Source organism: Neopsephotus bourkii, unplaced genomic scaffold, assembly GCF_033783945.1.
Source record: "Neopsephotus bourkii isolate Nb327-2 ecotype Australia unplaced genomic scaffold, CSIRO-AGI_Nbou_v1 NB_1287, whole genome shotgun sequence".
NCBI lineage: Eukaryota > Metazoa > Chordata > Aves > Psittaciformes > Psittacidae > Neopsephotus > Neopsephotus bourkii.
In genome coordinates, this window is record NW_026901771.1 from 586,153 (window position 1) to 603,263 (window position 17,111).

Genomic DNA, 17,111 nt, shown 5'->3' on the forward strand with positions numbered 1-17,111 from the left:
AGGTACTCTGTCCAGCTCTGAGGTCCTTGGTACAGAGAAGAGATGTACCTGTAGGGGCTGGTCCAGAGTAGGGCCACAGGAATGATCGGGGAGATGGAACACCTCTCCTGTGACAGACGGCTGAGTTGGAGTTGTTCAGCCTGGAGAAGAGAATAGTCCGGGGAGACCTTATTGTGGTCTTTTGGTACTTAAAAGGGGTCTATAAGAAAGATGGGGAGAGACTTCTTAGCAGGGCCTGTTGCAGTAGTATGTGAGGGGTAATGGTTTTAAACTAAACGAGGGAAGTTTTGGGCTGGATGTGAGGAAGAAATCCTTCACAATGAAGGTGGTAAAATACTGACGCAGGATGCTCGGAGAGGTGGTGGATGCACCATCCCTGGAGACATTCAAGGCTAGGCTCATGTGGTTCTGGGCAACCTGATCTACTTGAAGATGTCCCTGCTCATTGCAGGGGTGTTGGGGTATGTGACCTTTGAAGGTGCCTTCCGACCCAAACTATTCCATGATGATTTATGGTGGAACAAGGAAGCCAGTTCAGGTTAAATAGCAAGTTTCAAACCGATAAACTGTCACTGTTTTCTGTTTGTACACATAGACATGAAGTTTCAGAAGCAAAAGCATGCTGATGACTCAGATATGACTTGCCTCAGGTTTTGTGTTAGTGTATCCTGTTGAATATTGATCCTACCAGCTATCCTTGATAAACAGTAGACAGAAATTGTCAGAGGACTGGAGTGATTGATTTTGTTGTTGTTGTGTAGGACTGGGTAACACAGCCATGTGATTTGACATTAGCAGCAGCCCATAGTAAATTACAATTATTTGTTCTTGCTCTGCTGAAACCTGTACACACCAGCGATGGTCACATGCAAAACTTTTGTAATACCACTAGAAGCAAATTGCTATATAAAATGCATGTATAAATACAAATGTATTTGTATACTTATTCAGCTTCATATAGAGTAAGTTCACTAAAACTTTTGCTTGATGTATTACCATTTTTTAACCTGCTGTCCAGATTTCTTAGCTACTTTGATGTCTTCCTCTACTCCACACCCCATACATTAGGCTTATGTGTGGCATATCTCCCCACTGTCGGGTCAGTAGTGGGGCTGTGTCCTAGGGTTGCAACAAGGGGGATAAAAAACAGTTTAGGTCCGTGGACTCTCATGCTGGAGGTGTGAAGGGATTGGCATATATAGCTCAGGAGATGGCAAGAGACTCGTGAGCTGTGCTTCATGTGTGAGGTGCCAGATGGGGAAACATGGATAAAGTCTGTAGGTCTCATTCACAAATCTTTCGTAAATCTGTGTGCAGATGGATTTGCCTATAAGATGCCGTGTTCCAACAGTAACAAGGTAGTTACTGTTGAATTCTTGACATTTAATGAAATCTGGTATTAAAAAATTCAAAGATGTTTATTTGTCATAAATGAACATGCATGCCACCATACAAGTTTTTCTTCTATTGGTAAAAATGGGAATAATAGGCTGACAGGTTGGATGGTATGGTATGGCAAGATGTGAAGAAAGAAGGTACTCATCCTGTGTACTGTCCTGTGTTCCTCACAGTGATGGGATCTGGCCTCAAAGCATATATTGCATCTTAGAGAGACTAGGTGCCTCACCATATTTGGGTAATAACGATTTTTTCTTGTTTGCCACTTGATTGTTTTTCTTGTTCTGGAAGTCAGTAGCTAAAGCTTGAGCTCAAATATTTGGGATTAATTTAACTTGGAAAATGTTTATTGCTCTTTACAGATAGAATAATAGAATAGTTAGGGTTGGAAAGGACCTTAAGATCATCAGGTTCCAACCCCCCCGCCATGGGCAGGGACGTCTCACATTAAACCATATCACCCGAGGCCTTGCCCAGACTGGTCTTGAACATTGCCAGGGATGGAGCATTCACAACCTCTCTGGGCAACCCATTCCAGTGCCTCACCACCCTAACAGGAAAGAATTTCCTCCTTATATCCAATCTAAACTGCCCCTGTTTTAACCCATTACCCCTTGTCCTATCACTACAGTCCCTAATGAAGAGTCTTTCCCCAGCATCGCTATATGCCCCCTTCAGATACTGGAAGGCTGCTCTGAGGTCTCCACGCAGCCTTCTCTTCTCCAGGCTGAACAGCCCCAACTTTCTCAGCCTATGATCAGGCTGAACTATTTTCAACAATCAAATATATTGAATATAGGCAAGTCTTGCTTGAATTAAAAACTTGACCTGCTGTATTTAATGAATGTAAAAATACAGCATTGGTTGCTTTTATCTGGTTACAGTTGTAGGAGGCTTCCCTCCAGCTGGAAGTGTGATAGGGTTTTCTTATGGCTGAGTGTATTCACTTCAGCATGTAGGTTTTGTCAATACGCTGAAAAAACATACATCTCTCAGTTCTGAAGAGGTCTTTTGTGACAAGCACATGGACAAGAGTAAAGCTGTAATGGTTCACTTGTAAAGACCTAGTAACACTTGTTGAATATAAAATCCCCTGTGTTAGGCATTATATTTGTTGAAAGCTGCAGAAGAGAAGTACTTTGTGAGGAAGCTGAGATTTACAGACCTGATCACTGACTGGACAAAGGAACACCTTGTGATCAGTGCAGTTGTGTGAAATTATGTCTTAAGGATGTCCATAGCTGTGTGTTGCAGCACAGTAACAGTTTTGGCTTACGTATTTGATTTGTTTGGCTTTGTGGAAATTCAGTTTCTAGAGTGTTTGTTCATCACTGACTTCTTGTGGTGGAGCCCTTAATAATGAAAAGAAATGTAAGCTGAAAAATAATAGTAGTCAGGGTGCTCAGTCAAAGTTCCCAAGTTTTTAACACTATGGTAGGCTGTGGATTTGTTTTAAATAGTAAGACTGTCTCTCTTAATTCTTAAACCGCGTAAGAATGTGTACATTGATAATGGTCAGAAAATTCTGGGTAAGAGATTCTCAGAATGTAGGAATTAGAGTTAGAAAAAAATGATTTTTCTCGTGCTGTTGCTGAGAAGCACTTCAGTTTTTAGTTGGAAGTAATTGAAACATTTTAGAATATCATTATTATTTCAGTGTAAGATGATGTCCCTTTGAGAACTCATAAAATTATGCTCCAAAATCTGAAGATAATCACCAGTGCTTCCTCCAAGGCAGGTTATTAATCAGTAACATATTCACAAATAAACCATAAAACCCATTCTGTAATGGAACTGCTCCCGTAGAGGTTTCCCATCATTTTATTCAGTCAATTATTAAAGCATTTTTGCTGAGAAATGTCATTTCAACAGCAATCAATAAAGGGTTTCCTTTTGCATAGTGTAGCCTAGAAATCATAAGCAAAACTGAAATATCAGTGTGGAGACATTTTTGACAGAAAGTTTGTCTTGAATACAGATTGTGTGTATGAGTGTTTAAAAACTTGAACTATATTTGCTTTTTGTAACTCTTAGTAAGAATGGAACTGGGACGAGATTTGCTTTAGCCAGTCTTTTTCTTCCTAGAACTGAAGGCTGAAAATAATATCCAAAGCAGTAGTTTTTCACAGCAAGATTTATGTAGACTATAGGGTCACTTCATGTCATGGACTACCTTAGATTTCAAGGGCAGTGGTATTTAAAAGGCTCTCAGATATCACCCCCCACCAAAATTTGTGTCATCTTAGAGGTCTTAGTTGAGCAAGGCAGTTTCGGTTCTACTCACACATTTAAATTCTTGCCAAATGAGAGGGTGAGAAAGGGAGAAGGAAACAAACCAAAACGAAACCAAACCTAAAGAGCAAAACCCACAACAAACCCCTGCGTGGCAAATGCAATGCTATTAACTGCAGGAGTTATGGCTGACACCTTTCTGTAAGACCAAAGGGAGAGGAGGGAGAAGTCCCATTGAATTTTGATGCCAGTTAAGAGTTTTTTCTGTCTGCAGTAATATAGGTTGGGGTTTGCACCATAATGCTTCTTGAGGTTTCAGAAGTTTGACTGTGATCACAACTCCTCTCTAAGAAAAACAACATCCCCAGCAGTATATCACCTTGCACTGCTGCTTTAGTGCAACGTGTCCTGGAGCTGCTGCAGGGTTATAGAGCGAGGGTTGCACATCACTCCCTAACCTTTATTATGTGGGGAAAGCTTGATGGAGGTGCAAGTGATGGGCAGTTCTCTGCTGTGACTTAGAGCACTGAGCCTGCAGGTTTCAAGAGAACTGATGAAGATGGATGCCTTTTGAGCTGCTGTTTATAGGTCTCTTGGCAAGAAGAGAGGATCCGTAACCGAGACTTCAAAAGATCACTTGCTATATTACTTTGGGATGCCAAATTGTGAAAAGGAAACTGATTCTTTTGGGTCTCTAGTGCCATAATGCTTTAGCAGCTTCAGTGCTTCACAGTCTTTTGTAGGGAGCTGGAAGACCTGTTCTGGGAACTGTGCTGGGCAGGCAGCATCGAGTGCTTGCTTGCAGAACCATTTCACGTGGCACCTCGTGCTAGTATAAAAAGGAAATGCAGCAGAACATCTGGGGGGGGAGTGGAGTGGGAGAGAGGGAGGAGGAAGAATAGCATCTCTCTAAACATCTGTCCCTGCTCTGACATATCTGTGATAATCTTACAAAGATGGTGTTGCTGGTACTTATTTTGTAGCTTTATTGTATTCTTATTTTTGTAATTGTTGTTTACTGATCTACTCTGTAGAATATTCCTCCTTACTCGGTGTCTCAGTTCCCCTCTCTGTGTACTGTGAACACGTATGTTCAAGCTTCTACAAGGTGCTTGCAATTTGCTCTTTTGGTCTTACTGCTCTCCTAGCACCAGTCTTGCTGGTGTTTATGTAAATATTTAAACTTTTGTTTTTCTTGTATCTTTGTCTCTGAATCTTATTTCACATAATTTGGATTTCTTCAAACCTCATTTAGATTTTCTCAAAGGTGTGCACAAGGTGTTTTGTACAGCTCAGTGCAACATCAGAAACATTTTAAAACAAAGCCAGTAACCCCAAAACATGACCTGAAGGCAGAAAATTCCTAAAACTTAAGGTTCATAATTTTATTATTATATGTAACAAGTGAATTGTATCCAAAGGGCTCATTTGCTGGGAAGTCTTTGGAAGATTCTAGTGACAAGTTTAACATATATATCCCAAAGGTCTTACTTTCATTTTAGATAAGTCAGTGACAGAAAGTTTTCTGTTAACATTTTTAGTGTTTTGTTGATTAAAAGACAAATTCTTCCAAAGCTAAATAGAACAAAAGAAATAGTCTGCACACTGCTCAGTGATTCGAGTTAACTGTAGGGTTTGAAAGGTTGAACTGAATACAGTGTGGATGCTTTATTTATGCAAACTGCATTTCCAGGATGTCTGCTGAAGAGGTATCTGGTTGTTTAGACTAAAATCTTTGGAAAGTTGGAATGTGTTCATGTTCCATTTCTTCTGTATCAGCTTACTCTAAGCAGCGGATGCATTTGTCTAAGGTGAATTCAGGCAAAAAATTGCATTTGTTTGAGTGCATTTCTCTTCAATTTTCCACATTGTTTGGTTTCCCTCTTTATATGATTTTTTTTTTTATTACAACCTTTTTATGTTCCTTATATCTTCCTGTACTGAACATTGACGTCCACCTGCACAGGGTAGTTCTGTTGGGCTTTAGAGGAACTTGGGTGTTCTATTAGGTGTTTGCTGCCCACAGCAAGAGCATGGAAGAAAATAGCCAATAGAAATTGAAGGTAGTTCTTCTTGGTTGCTCTGTATTACCTTTTCCCTACAGGTTTATGCAGTTGATATGTTGTTATAGTATGGATTTTTAGTAGTGCTGGTTCACAGCAGCTTCTTAACTGTAATTTGAATCAATGTAGCCTGACATTTCAGGCAGTGAAAAGTGGCTCTGAGTTACCTGCGGAACCAACTTCCATCGGAGCAGCACCCATGGCTGCTCTTGCAGGAGCCCTTCACTACTTCTGGTAGTCTCCTGTGTCTCCCCCTTCCTTGGCCACTTCTCTAAGGCACTTGTTCCCTGCATTTCCTCACCAGCAGCTCACAGAGAGTCAGCTTCAAACCTGATCTCCAGAGTGTTACCTGCCACCTGGACCTCAGCCGGCATGTGCCCATTGTGTTCAAGAGCTGTCATAATCCAAGTGACAATAAATAGGTTTTTTGGTGATTGAAGTAGATCTAAAGGGCTAAAGAAAGAGAAACAGGAACAAAGACTTGCTATCTGACAGAGCTCAGAAATAGAGTCCCATAGTACTTTAGTTGATGTACTGAAAATCCTTTTCTTTTAGGGTTTAGGGTGGCTTTGTTTTTTTTTTTTTCTGTTTGGTTTTGTTTGCCCCCCCCATACCCTCTTGGTTTTACTTTTGGGAGTCCCATCAAAGCACAAGGAGAATATTCCGCAGGGAAGGATCCTGAGTTTACAAGAGGCACCTGGCCTTGTGATGTTGGTCTTTTGAACGTCAATTTTTCATGAATCTTTCTGTCTTGCAAAGTAAATCGTTCTGCAGAGGAGGGTGATCCTTGGGAGGCTACCAACTGCAGTAGGCTTGTGTTGTTCTAGGGATACCTCTGCTAACAGCAGAATAAATTATGTAAAACAGGTCTCATACCTACCAGTGAAACATCTAACAGAGTCAAGGACTGCACTTGAAATGTCTTTCTTTAAAGAAACATTGCTTCAAAGGGATAATGATCAAAGCATGACTACATTCCCTAAGGACATGGAAATGTATGCGTAGAGAGATTATACTCTAACAATGAATGTTTAGTTATTTGGTATCTGGCTATTATATAATAACAGTTATGCATGTGAAATGTCTTAATTTTGCTGTGACAGCTTGATGGTATTCCCAGATGTTAAATATTTCAAAGCTTATCTTACATGTATTCACAAACAAGATGAAAGTGTTAATTCTAATTAAAATGATGCCCTGTTCAGTAGCAGCCCTAATAATGTCCCTGTGGAGCAGTAAATTTAATACCAATATATCTTCTATGCAGAGTCAAAATTTAGCTTTCAGTTTTACTGTAAACTGATCTTCAAGGGAGAACTAAATAGTCAAGATAGAAAAACTGTGATAAATTATATTCAAAAGTCATTTGAATATGTGCAGTATTTTACATACCAGAATCTATGTGTATTGGCAGTTCAGGCACGAAGCTGGGGGGCACCTCCTAGACTTAATGAGTATTCCAGTTTCTTGAAGTACTTATTTCACTTGGTAAATATGATCTCAATGGTCATACTCAGTGTCATTCACCATTTGCCTGTTACAATTTTGTTTTCAATTATTTTAAAGCAATATTTGAGAAACCACAGGGTTTTTTTAGTGTAACATACTTTAATACTAACCCATTACATTGTGGAGAAGCCGTGTACATGTTTATGTTAAAGATGCGTTCACAGGGATAGTGAGAATTTTTGAGCCGAATCGTTGAGATATCAGAGACTGGAATAATAGTTAAAGATGTAAAAGTATTTTTGTGTTTGTAACTCAGAATAAATTTTCCACCACATTTAACAGAAAACATAAAAGAAGCTATAAAGTCAGATGGAGTCAGGAGCCAGTAAAGACCCTGGGGAAAGATCTAGGGGAATGCCTGGAGGCATGGTTGGTTTGTAGCATTCAGGATGCTGATAGAGGCAAATCCCAAACTAGGAGAATATGTACACTTCTGAAAATCAGAATAGGGATTCTTTTGACTTACAGTAAATGAATAATACATTTTATTACCTCTGCATGTGCTTTTCTTTGTAAACTATGCATTGTTTTCATTTTGCGTATTTGTCTCACTTGTTTAAAATTATACGCACAAACGCCATAGTTAACAGGCCCATGTAAGAGAAATTCTGTGGCTTGAAGGAATTTGAGTTTGAAAAATGGCTTTTTCATTTCTCAATAAAAATCTGGATTCTCCTCAAAGAAGAGTTTTGAGGGAGAAATGCCTGAGACTAGGATATCGGAAGATTCCCCCCCCCCTTCTATGTGATGCGTTTTAAGTGTTTTCTTTAAGAAACATTAAACTGATAACACAAATTTTTATGAGTAAAATTATAGATTGGGACTGCAGTATCGAAAGCCGAAGCTCTCGAGTTGCTTTTTGGCACCTTGATTCCTTGGTGGTGGTGGTTCTTGTTATTATTAGTAGTAGCAGTAGTAGTATTTTACCACAATCATGCAATGTTTCAATTATGTCAGAAAATCGTATTCTGATCATAACTTATAAATACCTGTAGTTTATGGTTTATGGGGTTCATGTTTGCGCTTTTGTTTAACTACTTTACTTTTCATATATTGACTTAGGTTTGGGGGGCTGTAGTGGTTTTGTAACTTGATCAGGTGATTAAAAAATCTTAAATCAAATTTCATATGTGAAAGTTCTTGAATTTTGCTGAAATTTTACATATTTAGTGGAAAGTCCCAAAATAAGCCACTGTGTTCACCTGACAAACAGATAAGCAGGGATAGCGGAAGAGAAAGAAATCTGTTTATACCCTTAATGTCCCTTAGCAAATGCTCATGTTGTCAAAGTACCCTTACAGAGATTTTTCAGTGCTCTGACCTGGTTGAGGTCTCAATGGCTCTTGGTCAGTCTGTGGGAGACTGGCTCAGCTCCTCTTGCTAAACTTTGTTAGACTTTCCCTTTTCTGAACAGCTCAGGTTAGCTGTGAAAAAAAAATTGTCATGAGTTAAGATAAAGATATGTAATGAATCTGAATTTTGCTAGTGCAAAATACAGGTTAGTGTGTTGTGTATGTTTTAGATCCTGGCAAGGCAGTTACAGTAGAAGCAGAGCAACAGTCGCAGATTACTGCCGTTCTCATCCTTACCTTCTATGCAACTAATGTATGAGTGATTTATTAGCTGTTGTTTTTCAAGGTTTCACCCAATTCTGCAATCATGTCTGTCAGTTGGTATTACCAATTTTAGAATAAAAAATGTAAAAAGAGGGGAAAAAATTATTAATAATTGCTATAGCCAAATGATTGTTTTGGATAAGCCTGAGATTCAGAGACCTCTGCAAAAGCTTCCTCTTTGGTAAAGTTTTCACCCTACCCTGAATGAGATCTAGTTGCCCTATCTAGGAAGACAGTCCTACCTATTATCAAGTAAATTCTCTTTCAGAACTTTGGAAATGGGGAAAAGATTTTTTTGCTATCCTTATTTATTCTGGATAGCTGCAACTGTTATGGACCATTAAGGAACCGTTATGGAACACTAAAACAGTTAAAAAAATGTAAACCTCTCTCTTACAGCTACATGACTATCAGTTATGACATAGCAGAGTAGTAAGTAATAGCTGTGAATTGTGAAATGGATAAGGTATAATTCATGTCATTTGATCACAGCTGAGAATGACCCAAGAAAAACTTTGTTACAAGGTAGTCTTGGACAGAAAAAATACTTTATCTGTTCCTTACTTCGTGTGGTGATGGTAAACTGTGAACTTCTAAAGCTTTCTACAGTGAATAACTATGGCACAAAAATCAGTTACTGATGTATTAGTGGATTTGAAACTTGGTCTTTAACCCGATAGTAGGAGTAAGGTGGTAAAGAACCATAAGCAGCAAACTGAATATTTCAAGTAAGACATGACATAGAATTGCAAGTATCCTTATTTTATCTGTGGATTTTTAAGGGGATGATTAGAAGCTTTAGTGATTAAACTGAAAACAATGCCAACTACATCTTCTGACATGCTTCTTTCAAGCAATCATTATATGCCAGAGGTTGTTCAGCGCACATTTCAAACTGGGAAGCCTGCAACATCCAATGGGACTTCAGCTGAAATTAGTAGGAGCTATATATTTTTTAACTGTAGCGTTGTGTTTGTTATGGCATCAAGAACATACTGACCTACATATACTCAAGAACTAAACCCAGATGCATGCTGTCTTTAAATATGTATCTTAGAGGTTTCTTTTCTGCTTGCAGAGAATGAGTGTGTTGTGGGTGAATTCTTCTCATTAATCAGGCTAGCATCCTTTGTTTTATTGTCTCCTATTGCTGGAGCTGTATTTTTAATACAGTAATTAGGATGAACCTAGGGGTAAGTTGTTATTTAGCCAGGTCATTTTCTGTTTGAACTTTTAAAGTGCCTCTCTTGTTCTTCTGCCGCTTATGCTGGAGGTTAGGGCTCAGTTTTGGATCCTACAGTGCTGATGTATGCACATGAAAATGCTGCACAGTAAACAGATTTTTCAGTGTCTGCCTGTTTAGAAGCTCTGGGTTATAACCCTAATGGATTTCTTTAGTACTTTGGGGTTGGGGCAACGGTGCATTTAGGGATGGTGAGTGAAAGTTTTGTAATCTCAAAAGGAAAATAGTGGCTAATTTCCATTAAGGTCATGGGAAGCAGAATCAAGTCAGTGGTTGGCTCAGTAATTGTTAATACACCTGTGCAAATGTAATCAGAGAAAAATGTAGTCATCAACTTTATAGCTGTTAAATACCTTATAGATACAGATTAGAGGGAGGACGATACTTACAGGGATCAGCAAGCACACCCACCTTCATAATTCTCCATTAGTGTGATTTAATACTTATGCATCAATTCTTCACACAGTTTGTTTTATGTATTTATTTATTTATCTGTTTAAGTATAAATGAGCAGTATGTGAAGCAAAGGAGCAATATATTCTAACAATTCAGGCTGTTCTGTGCTAGCAGTCTGACATTTAGATGCAGATGCATCATGACATTTTTAAGCATGGAACTAACCTTGTGATGTGTTTGAATGTAAAAACGCCATAACAGAAACTCCTGCGAATAGAGGACTCTTGCATAAACTAAATTCTTTCTCTAAAGGAAGAGGTGGCCTGACCAAATGAGGATAAATTTTAAAACAACCCGTTCATGTTCCAGGTAACTGTAGAAAAAGAAGTAATCATAATATAAATCAAAACCATTTGCAAGTAATTGTGGGATTCCTCTCTGTGGGCATATTTTGTTGTTTTAAAGAAATAGGTCATGCTAATGGCCGTAGCGTATGGAGATAAATAAGCTTTTTGCTTTTCCTTTTAACAGTAAACATTAAAATGTTGCTTGCAGCCTGTCTGCAGATAAAATGATGTCTTCATAAAATATATTGCCTGGTCTAATGATCCAAAACTAACCACATCATTTTAAAAGGCAGCGCTGAGATTGCTCTTACCCCGTGAGTGTTGAATTAGAATAAATTTCTATGTGACCATATCGTAAGGGAAAAGGATCCAAAGAAGAAATATTCTTTCATATCATACCACTTCTGTACCAGTGCCTGGATGGTACTAGCTTTGCATACAACACCTGGTAGTATGTTTGAGAAAAACATAGTTATGATGAATCAGATGTGGCCCTCCCCTGTTTGCGTACCAAGGCAGGTGGAGGCAGGCAGGGGAGACCAGGGCTCATTGCTGGGAGATGCTCTGCAGGAGACAGTGTCTCACTGTGGTCTTGCCTAGGCTTCTGCGCTACCTGCGGTGTTTGTTGGCAGTTGACATATTTGTGTGCATTATTCTTCCTACTCCTTGCTAGAGGACATACGGAGCTGAGTTACAGTTCCCAGGGAAGGGGGCTGGTGTGGGCACAGCCACCCCTGCCTGGGAGCAGCCTCGGCAAGAACTGTCCTTCTAATGCAGCAGACTGATGTTTCGTCCTGGAAATACAAGCAGGGCACTGGTGTGTGTGACAGCGATAGCCAAAGGCCCAGAAGCAAGATGAAGAAGTTATTTTACAGCATCAACACACTTGTTTTATCATTTACCAGTCTTTTTATCCATCATCTCTCCTTACCAATGATGCAGTGTCCAAGTAAGATATGCAAGCACTTTAGCACATATAGTCTTTGCTGATATATTCTGTCAGACATGGCCAGGTTAGCATCTTCGGTCCTGAAATCCCTGAGGTAGAGATTAATAGTGATGCTACAGACTATTTTGCATGAAGTTACTTTGTAGCTAGAAACTACTGTATTTTAAATGTGTTGTGAAAGCTGTGATTTCTTGAGCAGAAAGAATTATTTTATCCACAGAGTGGAGGCTCCAAATGAAAATTTTAAAAGGGTGGGTTATTCAGTCTTGTAGCAATAAAACGAATATAAGGAATAGCAAGCAATGGTGGAACCTACTGGTCAGTAGTATTTACAGTGGACAGGAAAGGAATTGTATATAAACATAATAAAAAAAGTCTTAAAGAGAAACCTGTAAAACTGTTTTCTTTGTTTCTGGTTTATGGACTTTCCTACCCTTTAGGAATAAATTAGGGAAACCTGAAAGAAATGAAGGCGCAGTAGCTATAAAACAGCCTATTGATTTTTGACTGTATCGCTGTCTTCGGTAATCTTTTACAGTTGCCTGCATCCAAAAAAACCCTGCAATGTAGTACTACAGAAGCAATGTAAGTAATTGGTATTTGATTGGCTCTGTATACCTGTGCCTTGTCTCTCTTTACCTAAATGTTAATAGTACCACCAGAGCAATTTAACCTGAAACACGAGGACATGAGCACAGTAAAACTTTCTGGTTACTTCAGAAATGAAATGTAATAATAAAGATATTTATGTAGTGTTTATTTTTGGCTTTAACTTCCAGAACATTAATACTTATACTTTTCCACATACATTCTCCTAGGTCTTTATGCACCTATGTGGTTTTCCATTTTTGAAGGGTGTGGGGTTGTGATTGCTTGTTTGTTTTCAGTTGTGGTCTTTTGTTTCGTTGTTTGTTTCAGCTTTTTGTTTCAATTCTTCATTTTGTTTCATTTTGCAAGAGGACTTCAGCAGGGATAGAAACGTGGGCATTCCGAGGAACAAATGAATGGTTACAATAGCCATCATTACTGAGAAAACTCCATGATAGAGCTAATAAAATTATAATAGGTAGCTCCTTTTCTTGACAAGGACTTGTAACTGAGAGCAATGCATGACCTCAATTCCACTGTGAACAATTGGGTGTAGCAGGTATCTAAAAAAAGGGATAACTTGAGAAAAATCATTGAGTATTTTTCTTCTGTGTTAGGCTTCTGTGCTGGCGATAGTTGGATGGAGAAGATAATGAATACTTAAAAAATCAGGACACTGTGTAGTTTTAACGTATTGAATATAAGGGAAGTGGTATCGTTCTGGGCTTTACCATCCTGGTAATTTTGCCTAATTCTCTGTTAAAATCATCAGTTTAAAAAACAGTATTATTTAATCCTTGCTGCCTTTCTTAAAGTAGTTTTTTATTGGTTCTGAAATGTTACCCTCCTGCTGTACTCTGAGCTTCATGGAGCATTCATTATACATCCAAACTCTGTACTGCAGGGGGCTGGAAAAGAGAGGCAGTGCTGTTATTGCACATACAAAAAAAAAGAGGTTTGAAGACTGTTCTGGCTTCACTGCAGAATTACAGCAAGCACTTCTGTATTAATGGCCATTCATGAGGTTTTTTAAAAAGGCAGAAGTGACCGAAGGTGTTTCATTTATTAGCAGCGTCCCTGAGACGTTTCACTCTTCTCTTTGTGTTTAAATATTGTCAAGACATTCCATTTCAAACCATAATACTTCCCTCAGGAAAGCATTGTGACAGAACTTGCTATAGTCGATGTTCATAAATACATCTGCCAAGGAATGTTTATCTCTCTTCTCCCTCAGGTTGGGATGCTCCTGTTCCTAAGGGATGTTTGCTGGTCAGTTTATTTCTCATTCTTTCAGAATGAGCATTTGCATATCAAAGGCCTGATATGAGTAAACAAACTTTATACTTCCATCTGTCATTCTCTTCCCATTGAGACACAAAACAAGAACAGTGTAGCAAGCAAGAGGGGTTTGTGTTGTTTTTTTTGGTTGTTTTTTTTGTGTGTGTGTGGTTTTTTTATTTTATTTTTTCCTTTAATTTTATACCATTTTGCTTTGAATTATGCAGGATGCCTAGATACTGATTTCTGTAGCTGTGTTTCTTCCTACTAAGGTCTTTTGATTGAAGTCATCTTAAAAATACAATCAGTACTCTTTGAAGAAGTGGTACTTCTGAGAAAAAACAGATCACGTTCCTTGTATCATGTCTTAAGTGTGTATTCTTGAATAGTTATAAGGGAACATTTCAGAATGTTCTCAGTCTTTCTTCATTAATAAAACTTTAAGCATCTTTACCTTTTTGCAAGTTTAATATTTTTAGTGCTCTCTTCTAAAACAGGCATAATTCCTTGGTATCTGCTGAAAATGAGAAGAGGTTTTGGTTTTTTTTCCTCACTTTTTTTGCATTAGTTGTCAGTAGAAATTTGTCTTTGTAATTTCAAAGAGTGAATTTGTTCAGAAACTGGTATGAAGACTGTGTTAGAGATTCCTAGCAGAAATCAGATTGCCTTTATTCTTAGCATCTGCCATCATGTTTCTTTTGAAAGCTGAACTCATTCAAGGAGCACTTAGGTGAGCATCCAGCTTACCTCTCCCTGCCCAGTGCAAACACGTCAGGTGCTAGCAGGGTCTCACTGGTCTGAGCAGCAGCTACATGAGGATCCCAAGAACAACAGTTCCTCTGGTTACTAACTACTTCTGTGATGGTCTCCCCAGGCTCAGCAGGGAAAATGCTGTTGGTCCTTTGCTCTCTCCTGTCTCACCACGTGTTTTCATGGAGGCAACATTTCTTCCCTTTCAGTTTGCATCCGCAGTTTTCAGGATGAAAATTGAGATTCAGTCATAATGTTTCTGGTTTCTTTTCCTTTTTCCTTATTTCTGAAGCTGTGCTGTTTGGAAGTTGGCAGAACTTCATTGTGTGGGACCAAACAGAAGACCAGCTGATTTTATTTTAGTTTGAAACCAAACTTTGTTTTACTGCCAAGGAATTAAATTAGGCTTGATAGAGAGAGTATCAGCTCACAAACTCTTTGGAGCATGGCTTTTATATTTTTGTTTATACTTGTATAGTCCTAAGCCCAGTAGGTTGACAACCTCAAATGGGGTCTTTGAGCAGTATTTAAAAGCTATAAAATTCTAAGAGATTTGCTCAGCAGTTCAGAATGCTGAATGCAGTCAAAGGCCTCATTCTCTGTTGTCCTTAGAAGCATCTCTGACAAAGCTTAGCATGGGAGAAAAATACTCAGCTAAATGAAATGTTATCAGTTAACTCTTGTGTCCAGTCTACCAAACAAACAAAAGAGAAAATAAAGAGATCTGCCAGTAGAAGATATGTCAGTGAAGCTGGAGGTTTTCCTTTACCCCTTGGTAAAGATTTCATAGAATCATAGAATAGTTAGGGCTGGAAAGGACCTTAAAATCATCTAGCTCCAACCCTCCTGCCATGGTCAGGTACACCTCGCACATATTATAGGATAAATTATGTTGACAAAACCCACTGTTCAACTGCATGACCTCTAGACACTGGACAGATGTAGCTGCTGAAGTAAATTCTCTTTTCTAAAATGAGAAGGGACATAATCCAGCAAACTCTTCTTCACAGCCATCTCCCTTAAGTGCTAGGACAAATATGCCAGAAAATGAGTCACTAATATGGCAGAATGCACACAAGAAGCACGTGCATATTTTAGGGCATTTTGCTGCTTTCTTTTGTCATTTTGATTGATGCTTCTCATCTCCCATCAACAACAGTACTGAAATAATCATGGAATGTGTGCAATTTATGGCTTTGTTTTTCGAAGTCTGTATTTGGTTCATAAATCTTTTTTCTGATGGACCTGTTCATGGTAAGAGTTTCAAACAAAGCAGTTTCTGAGGTGATGAGTAGATTTCCATATATTCTAAGGAAAGAAATGTGTTCCATAACTGGACCTTTTGGTCTTGGATACTATAACTTGACCTTTGTCCTCTGCATTGCTTGAAGGGGACATGGGTGCCCCAGTATGAAGTTTGCTTCATATAGATTGCTTTATAAATTAGGAGAGTGGTATAAAGTGGTATCCAGTTTTTACTAGAACTTGCTAGAGGGCATGAAGCATGAGACTGATGCTATCAGTGTGACCTCAAGCATGAAAAGAAGGTAGATAGATACACTCACTCCTAACCATATATTATCTGCTATAAAGTTATATTAATATTCAGATGTAGTGAATTCAGGTGACCAACACTGAAGGTTGACTACATATTGGGTGCTTCATGACCAACTTTCATCTGGCAGGAAAGTTTCCTAAGAAGCAGAAGATAAAAGGTCACTTGGAAAACTGAATGATATTCAAGTTGTGTAAGAAACAATCCAATGGGACCCTGCATTTTATGGGTAGAAAGATCTATTAGACCCATGTAAGAGACAGAAATATTAGCAGTTATCCCTTTCAGTGATAACTTGCTTATGTGTTGATTTTTATTTTACTTAAACTGATTGCTTTTCATTTTGGAAGCCACAAATTATGGTCTTTAGGAAATAGGAAATATCCTAAAACTTACATTCCAGTTGATGCTGAGAAGAATGAGTGACACCATCCTAATGCTGGACCATCTACTCCTTTTCCTTTGTAGAGTTAATAATTTTTGTTCCAGTTTGACTTACGATATAAAACCCCCTAGCATTATAAAGATTTTACCTGTGACTTCAGGGTTAAAAAGACATAAATATGTCGTTGGTATTTTTCAGAATACCAGTGTTAGTTGAACTAGACGATCGTTGTAGAGCCTATCTAACTGAACTAGTAATTTAGCAACATTAAAACAAGTAGTTCAACTAAGATTTATTTTGGATTCTGAGCTGTATAATCAAAGATAATGATGGCAAGTTTATATTTTTTTACTGTAAAAAAACCCACAACAAACCAACTCAAAACCAAATGAAAACAGAAAAAAACCCACACATAACCTCTCAAAACTGAGGAAAAAAAAACCCCAAAGAGATGACCTTAAGAGAAATGTGATAAACAGAATGCAAAGGAGTTTATTCTTTATTAGTAGGGTTTAGAAATTTTAAAGGGGAAATGATGTTTTGAAAATTCTAAATAAACATTTAGGTATACATGTTTGTTCCACCTGATTTCAAGTCATTTTTTTCATCTAGTGAAATAAATGTACATATTAGTCTTCCAATAACCCCCCCCCTAGATTAGTTTAGAGACTACCCTTTGCTGTTGGTTTCTTATAAGCTTTGAAAACTGGTACATTCAGGTAATGAAGAGAGACTGGAAAGCAATCTTGCAAAGTAGGACAGAAATATCTAAAATGGGCTTTTATCCTCTTTTGCTGCAGGT

At 38.3% G+C, this 17,111-nt stretch overlaps 1 protein-coding gene across 10 annotated transcripts in view; it reads left to right on the top strand.

The window, feature by feature from the left end:
• Positions 1 to 17,111, top strand: part of LOC133218675 (ephrin type-A receptor 6) — a 472,741-nt gene that overhangs the window by 128,220 nt on the left and 327,410 nt on the right. The window contains exon 1 of one of the 10 annotated variants that reach the window (XM_061365348.1): positions 15,219 to 15,223. The exons of the other annotated variants lie outside the window; for them this stretch is intronic. The gene's annotated coding sequence lies outside the window, so the exon portion shown is untranslated. Of the gene's footprint in view, positions 1 to 15,218; positions 15,224 to 17,111 lie in introns of those variants that run through there. 10 annotated transcript variants of the gene reach the window in all.